The 8,256-nt window shown below is 59.3% G+C and overlaps 2 non-coding genes across 2 annotated transcripts; both read right to left on the bottom strand.

The window, feature by feature from the left end:
• Positions 1 to 4,335: 4,335 nt before the first annotated feature.
• Positions 4,336 to 4,407, bottom strand: TRNAA-CGC (transfer RNA alanine (anticodon CGC)). The gene has a single exon. It is a non-coding gene; the product is annotated as a tRNA-Ala (tRNA).
• Positions 4,408 to 5,598: 1,191 nt separating this feature from the next.
• Positions 5,599 to 5,671, bottom strand: TRNAF-GAA (transfer RNA phenylalanine (anticodon GAA)). The gene has a single exon. It is a non-coding gene; the product is annotated as a tRNA-Phe (tRNA).
• Positions 5,672 to 8,256: the final 2,585 nt, after the last annotated feature.

Raw genomic sequence — 8,256 nt, forward strand, 5'->3', positions numbered from 1 at the left:
GTATCCAGAACATATTTTAGGCCAGTACTCTGTTTGTTTTTTTTTTCTCTGATAATCATACTTAGAGGTAATTGCTTGGGTTCATAGCACTTTTCTTGAGGCTCTTTCCTGTTGTGTCTGATCCTTGAAGTCCCCATGTGTCACCTTTTGCCTTCCTAATAGCCTCTCTGCAATAAAAGGGGATCTCCTGAGGGAGGTGTCTGCAGCCTGGGCTCTCCTTGATACAGTTGTGGCGAAGAACAAGCCAGAGGAATTGGACTTTCCAAGTCTCTTCCACCTTGTTTTCTCCTTCTCTTTGGGGAAATAATCTCATGGTATCACTGTCAGACACCAAGCACTTAGTTGAAGGCTCTCATCTTGGTGTCCAGGGGCATTGGAAATGGTGCACGAGCTCCCAGCCCCCTTCCTCAGGCTGTCACAGGTATGACGGGGCTGATGGCAGAGTGGAAAGGAATCTGGTGTGGTCAGGAGAGGATGGGGACACTGCAGGTACTCTGGGGTGGGAAGTGAATGGAGACTCAGAAGGTGAAAGACCCTGAGATGAAGTCCCCCCAGGGCAGAGCACTCACTCCAGGTACCCGCAAAGAAAGACTCTGCAGTGCTGTGGGAGTCCGTGAAGATGCAGCAGGCACAGGGCAGGAGAGTGGAGAGATGCAGGAGGTGCCTGAGGAGCCGCAGGGCCAGGACTCTGCTGGTGTCCTGGGGAGCAGGGCTGGCGGGGAGGCAGAGTGGGGCAAAGGCGGTCAGGGCTGGGGATCCCCTGCAGCGTCAATGCAGGAGAGGCCGAGAGGGAGTGGCCTGCGCTGGCACTTGGGGCCAGCTGCAAGCCTGGGGCCGATGGGGAGGCTGAGCCCCCCCTCTGCCTCCCAGCAGCTGCTGTGCCCTTCCGAGGGGCTGGGGCTGTGGGCTGAGTGCCCAGAGCTCTGCAGCAGCCCAGACTGCCAGCCCAGACTGGGCTGCTCTGCTGGGCTGCGCTGGGGAGAGGGCAGGGAAGGTGGGGGAGAGCCGGGGAGGGGATGGGCTGGACTGGAAAGTGCCCAGGACAGGAACAGCCTGACGTTATCGGAGCTGTGTGACCCTCCAGGGGGAGGACCCGCTCCAGTGGGCCTGTGGAGCAGAGCCTGATCTCCTCGAGAAGGAAGCAAGTCATCACAGGTGCAGGAGAGAGGAGCTGCTCTGTGCCATGTTCCCTGGACACGCTGGGGAAGCTGCCCCAGGGCAATTGGGAGAAACCGCCCCACGCATCGTCCATTTCCCTCGCTGGCCATACACCCAGCCCTGGGGAGGGACCTTTGTTGTGGGGCCAGCTCCGTCCTCCTGCTGGGCTCAGTGCCTGTCCTGGGGCACGGCCAGCCCGGTGCCGTCTCTCTTCTGTCCCACACCCTGCAGATCCCACCGCACGGCTGACTGCTGACACCTGCATGGGACACGACTGAGGTTGTGCAGGGGCAGGTACTGGTGGGGGGCTGCCAAATGGAGGGCTGCTGCGGGTGGAGGCATGGAGGGCTGCCACGGGGACTGTGCTGCTGGAGAAGTTTCCCCACCCCAAGAACGCACCCTGCTCTATCTAGTGCCTGCACTGCAGGGCTGGGGGGCCATGTTGGGCAGCAGGGCTTGGCCAGCCCAGCTGAGGAGGTCTCGTCTTCTTGCCTCATGCCCTTCAGCCTGGGTTCAGGGTCAGGCTGTGGAGCTGCGAGAGCCCATGTTCCCTGGGGAATATTCCTGCTGACAGAGACATTTCCATCCTGCCAGCCACAGTTTCCAGCAAAAATGGCTCCCTGCAAGGTCTCGTGATGCACCCCAGAGGGAGCGCCCATCTCCTCACCCTGGCGTTCCCCAGCTGCTCTTTCCCCCAGGCCCTGCCTGGGCCACACTGGTCCCATGGCACAGAGGCTATGACAGAGCTGCTGTGTTGGGGTGAACCCTGGGCTGTGGCCCCACAGAAACGAGCCCTAAGGTGGCCACTGTGCCCTGAACACCCAATCCAGCCCCAAGGGGTCTCACGTCCCATGGATCACCTCCCACAGTGGTTAGGAGGCAGCTCCGCTGCCCACTGTCCTGGCACAGGGTACAGAGGCACTTGCTGGGGCACATGGGGCTGGGATTGCCCCTTCCCTGGCTCTGCCAGGTCCCCAGTCTCCATGAGCTGTTCCCGCTCCCTTGGGCCCTCACAGACCTTGGAGCAGTGCTGGTAGATCCCCAGAGCTGCCTCCTTCCTGGGCAGGGACTGTAAGGCCCCACGGCAGCCCTGGGACCCCCTCGTCCTGCTGCGCTCCAGCCCCCAGCCCTGCCCTCCTGCTGCCTCCCAGGGGTGTCAGTGAGGGTTTGTGTTGGGGCAGTACCTGTGTGCAGGTGCAGGGGGGATGAGAGCAGGAGCAATGGGGGGACCTTTCCCTCAGTGCTGTGGGAGGCAGAGGAGGGAGAGTCCAGGGGAGGGAGAAAGGATCCCCAGGAGACATGGGCTGCTGCCCAAAGCCATCATCCAGCCCCTGCTCTGGAGATGGTCCTGTCTGGGAGGCTGCTAATTTGGGCACATTTCCATGGCAGAGGGTATTTTGTGTCCCTCCCCTAAAGCCGGCACTGCTGGGAGCTGAGCCAGGGTCCCTCTCCCTGGGCTGGGGCTTTCACCTGCCCCAGCTCCCATGGGCAGAGAAATGACTCTCGCAGGAGCTGGGTAGGGACAAGGGTTTGACACTTGGGCAGGAACCTGAAACCCAAACTGCCCTCCCAGGTCCCACCGGTGGGTCTTCAGACCCCTCAAGCTCTTCCCTGATGGGCTTCTCTGCTGCAGACCAGAAGGTGTGTTGGGTGTCCATTGCAGGGGAGCAGCCCCAGGTGGGTAGCACTGCAAACAGCAGGATCTGGCCCTAGAGCAGAAGAGGGGAGGAGGCAACTGTCACCAAGAGCATCTCTCATGGCAGTGTTGACCCATTCCTTGCTGGGAGCTCCTCCACCCCTGGGGTAACCTTGAGGGATATGGGGGAAGCCCAGGGTCACAGACCCCTCTACCCGTATCCTTAGAGCTTTCCTGCTGGCAGTCCCTGGCCTTGTGAGATGCAGGGCTGGAGCCTGCCCAGTGGGACTTTCCCAAGGGAAGGAGGCTGTGTTTGCTGTGCCCATGTGTGTCACCCATGATGATGAACTTGAGGGTCTCTCCCTGATAACTCTCCTCTCCTGAGGGATTTCCACAGCCGTGCTCTGCCCAGCGTGAGGCAGCAGTGCAGAGGGTTGGGGTCTCACCATCAGGCCCCTTGTGTAGGTCCTGGGGAGCTGCTGCAGGAGCAAGCACAGATCTGGGGTACACTGATGATCCCGCATTGCTGCAGAGAACAGACCCAGCCCGCAGGCCCAGACTGTTCAGGCCCCAAAATGCCCTGAAATGGGCTCTTTCTGCTCAGGTGTGCTGCCCCCTCACACACACCCCTGGGCTCTGTGGCTCATCTCCCGGAGGAGGAGGAGGAGGAGGAGGAGGAGGCAAAGCTCTGCCAGGTGCCAGAGTAAGGGAGAAATATTACCCCTGGGGGAGGGCAGAGCTGGCAGGGAGGTGGCATGGCGCAGACACTGGGCTCTTCTCCCTGGTCCCCACCTGGGGCGGCTTGAGTCCGCAGGTCAGTGTCCATACTGGCACCAAACATCCTGTGTTCAGAAGATATCCCCACCCCACTGCCCTTCTTCTGTACTTCACTTTTATACCTTATTTCTCTGAATTTGGGCCCACCGTTGCTGGGGGGCACTGAGCACCCTGCAGCAGAAGGCCATGTCTCATGTCCCATTTGGGTTGCAGGTGGTTTTGGTGGGGGAAAAGCTGAGGCACCATCTCCTGGCCCTTGCTGCCTGTGCATGGCTTTGGACAGGCCTGTGTCTCCCTGATCCCACCGACATGGGCTGGATGGAGACACCAAACCCCCAGGAACAAGAGGTGGGTACCAGCCCCAGCAGTCCCACCTCTGCAGGGCTGTGCCTGACCTCAGCACCTCTGGGTTCCTCTGCTCAAGGCAGTGGTGATGGCAGAGGGAAAGAGACCTGGAGACAGGGACAGGGTAAGAAATGCCATTCCACCAGCTGGGAGTCCCACAGGCTTGTCCAGGCTGGTCCAGCTCAGACACCCCTAGCTGCTGGCACAGGGGGGTGTTTCCCAGCTGGGATGGGATCTGCACCTGAGCTCAGGTCCAGCACCTCTGGGAGGTGGCTCAGCAGAGGCAGCGCACACAGCCCTCCTCACCCCACAGACAGGCCCTGGGTGGGCAGGGCAGGCCCACAGTGCCTGGAGAGGACCAGTGCTCCAGCTCCAGCCTGTACCCGCCTGAGGCTGGGCACTGGGGGAAAAAGCACCCTTGGAGATGCCGGGGATCGAACCCAGGACCTCCCACATGCGAAGCGGGCGCTCTGCCGCTGAGCTACATCCCCTTCACGCCTGCCAGCAGGACAGACACTCTGCTGCCGTGACATGTCTATGACAAGCACAGCCCTGTTGTCCCCTGGGTGCCCGGGGACCCTCTGCAGAAAACAGCATTTGAAGCCTCCTGAGATGGGGGAAGTCAGGACGGCCTCTCCACGGGGGCCTGATCCTGGCACAGGGGTGCACTGCAGAGCGTTGCCCCTTCCACGTCTCGGCAGGGCAATGGGGCAGAAGGAGGCTCTTGCTGCAGGCGCTGCTCCCACGCTCTGACCCACTCTGGGCTTGATAGAGAGGAGAAAGCCCCCGAGCCTCCTCTGCCACCCAGGGCAACAGCCGTCTGTCTCCCACCTGTCCCCAGCTCCACAGGAGGAGCAGAGCAACAGGGTGAGGGAAACACCCTGCCTGGGGTGAGGTGTCCCCAGGCTCTGATGGCACCCCAGGGTGTGCGGTGGGGGGACATGGGGACAGAAACCTCTCACCCCCTCATCCAGGTAGTGGGCCTCCCCCTGCACCCCCCTCCCCGGCAGCATCCCTGGAGGTGGGGTGAAGGGCAGGCTTCCATCGCCCTGGGGCTGATGCCCAGAGAGGAGCACAGAGGTGTTTCATCAGTCATTGCAGCAGGCGGGTCAAGGGGGGCAAGAAACTCTGCTCAGGACAGCGTGTGACTACACATGACGCCCATGCACTGCAGTGGGTGATCCTCAGCACGGCTTGGTCAGCTGTCCTGGGCACATCAGAGGTCTCGCTGCGACAGACCTCCAGGGGAAGGATGCTGCCATTCAGGCCTCAGCTCCAGGGAGTGCCTCTGCCTGGGAGTGGGGGGGGACAGTGGCCTCTGGTCTGGGAACTGAGAACCAGGTGAAGGGGGGTGTGAGGAGAGGAGCAGTCTGTGCACCATGGAGAATGAGAAAGAGGAGAGAGACAGGGTCTTTGCAGAGACCGCGCAGTGGAGAGACCTCGATCCCTGTGGAGCAGGGAAGGAGGGAGAGCTGGAGACCACCCCAGAGGAGCACTGAATGGAGAGTCCTGCCCAGGGGGAGGCTGGGGACTCGTGGTGCTGGAGGAAGGCTCCTTCTGAGCTGCAGGGCTGCAGCTACAGAGCAGGGACAGTGCTCTGGCAAGAGGTGAAGGAGCAAGCAGGGCTGGGGCAGGCTGGAGGAAGGCAGACAGGTCTGCAAAAATCTGAGGGAGAAAATGATTGCTGAAGCCCGGGGTTGAACCAGGGACCTTTAGATCTTCAGTCTAACGCTCTCCCAGCTGAGCTACTTCAGCCCTGCCCCAGCAGCCCTGGTCCCCATTTCACCCGTGCCAGGCCACAGGCTGGCACCCAGGAGGAGTGCTCCTCAGGGAGCTTCCCAGGGGAAAGCTGTGCCCAGCCCCAAGCAGAGGGGACCTGGCTCCTCCCTGACCCCAAGGCCAGGTGGGCTCCAGCTTTGGTGGAGGCCAGCTTACACTGGGCGTGCCAAGATGTCTGTGGGCCTTGTACAAACGGGACAGTGGTGAAGGTAAATGGGCAGACCAGGCATGTGCAACTGCAAAGGCTGCGGGTGGAAGAAGCATGGGGCTGGTGGAAGACCTTATCTCCTTCCCCAGGGAAGGCCTCCTCCCAACCCTTTTGTCCCTGGCTCCACTTCACTCGCTCCTTCATTCCCAACTCCTCTATCTCCTCCCCGCTGAGCAGCACAGGGGGATGGGGAATGGGGGTTGTGGTGAGTCCATAACAGTTGCTCTCTGCTGCTCCTTCCCTCTAAGACTTTTCCCATGGGGTCCCTCCTATGGGCTACAGTCCTTCAAGACAAACCCGCTCCAGCATGGGCTGTCCTCCATCCAGCATTCTTTCAGGAATTGTGCAAAGTCTTCAGTGTTGGGTCCTCCATGGACTGCAGGGCTTACTTTCCCCACCATGGGCCGCAGGGAAATACTGGCTCTACTCTGATATTCTCCATGGGCTGCAGGAGACTATCTGCTCTTGTGCCTGGAGCACCTCTTCCCCCTCCCTCTTCACCAACCTTGGTGCTTGCAGGGCTGTTTCTCACATTTTGTCTCCCTTACTCCTCTCCCATTCTGGCACTTGTGTCCTTTCTTAAATATGCTTTTGTAAAGGTCCTACCAGCTTCACTGATGGGCTCGTTTCTGTGCAGTGGTGGATCTGCCTGGAGCCTGCTGGAACCAGCTCTGTCTGGCAGGGAGGCAGCCCCTGGTGCCTTCTCACAGAGGACACCCCCGCATCCCCCCTGCTGCCAAACCCTGGACACCACCACCAATACACAGTGTAAATCTTTGTCTTGCTGAATGCCGTCCCCTGCTCTTCCCTTATCCACAAATACAATTTACTTGCTGGGGAGGAAGAGAGAGAACAGAGAAGGCCTTGATGCTGTGCAAACATGGTTCAGCAATAGCTACACCATCGGTGTGTTGGCAACTCTGTTTTGGTGACAAATCCCAAACACAGCACCACGGGGGCTGCCGTGAAGAAAATTAACTCCATCCCAGCCAAAACCAGTACAGTGTGCCTGGAAGAATGTTTCCAGGATTAGCTGCTCTATCTCCTTCCCAGGGAGAGAGGTGAGGCTGACTGGCCTGTAGTTCCCTGGGTCTTCCCTGGGCTGTCACTAATCACCTCCTGGTTTTCCATGTGCCTGAGCATAGTCTCCAGGAGGGTCTGCTCCATAATCTTGCCAGGCACAGAGGTGAGACTGACCAGCCTGTAGTTCCATGGGTCTTCCTTTTTACCCTTCTTAAAAATGGGGGTTATGTTCCCCGTCTTCCAGTCGGCGGGAACTTCGCTGGATTGCCAGGACTTCTCAGATATGATGGAGAGTGGCCTGTCCGCTTCATCCGCCAGTTCCCTCAAGACCCGCGGATACATCTCATCAGGTCCCATGGACTTGTGCACCTTCAGGGTCCTTAGATATTCTCCAAACTGATCTTCTCTTCAAGCAGTCACAGGCTATTGCTACAGTGCCCTGAGCCCCCACGGCACGAAGCTAAAGGAGCAGAGGTCCCTCCATCTCTGCACACAGGTCATGTGCTTCAGGCCCTGAAGGCCATCTTGGCAGACCTCCTTTGGACCCTCTCCTGTTCCTCTCCTCTCTTCCAGGAAAAGGAGCCCCACACCAGGACACACTGTTCCAGATTTGATCACAGCTGTGCTGAATCAAGGGAGGGAGGTATCTCCCCTCGTCTGGGTGGCCACGCTTTGGTGCATGCAGCCCCATAGGCAGCTGGTCTTGTTCATGGTGAGCATGCTCCACCGGCTCCCATGGCATCTCCTATAGTGTCCATGGCCTTCTCCTCAGGGTCACTCCCCAGGCAGTCAGGTCCCAGCTTGCCCTGATGCATGGGCTTATTCTGTCCCTGATGCAGGACTGGGCACTTCTCCTTGAAAAACTTAGTAGGGTTTCTGTTGGCCAAATCCCAGAGTTTCTCAAGGTCTCCATAGACGGAAGCTTCATTGTGCCAGCTCTTAATACACGGGTGTAGGTGGCTCACCCTACCCAGTGACGCCTCTAACAAGACGACAGCACCAGGAATTGCTGGACAGGACAGATAATAAAAGGAGGTACTAGTTTATTGGACTTTCTGACCAAGGTAGGAATTCCCAGCGCAGCCATCCCAGAAACACCCAACGAGGGCACTAGGCAAGCAAAGCCAGGGCCAGTGGGTAGAGGGGAAACAGGTGGGCTGTTTGTGTGGGAGGATCTGAGGAAGACCAAAGAGAAGAACTTGGGAGGGAGAGAAGGCGGCAAGACAAAATAGGAGGTAAAGCAAAGGTTCAGATGAGGGCTGTTTGGGAGCACCTGTGGAGCAGCCCTGAGCCTGAGCAGGGCAATCAGCCCGGCTGGGTACCCTTCTGA

The sequence above is a fragment of the Grus americana genome, chromosome 27, assembly GCF_028858705.1.
Source record: "Grus americana isolate bGruAme1 chromosome 27, bGruAme1.mat, whole genome shotgun sequence".
Lineage (NCBI taxonomy): Eukaryota > Metazoa > Chordata > Aves > Gruiformes > Gruidae > Grus > Grus americana.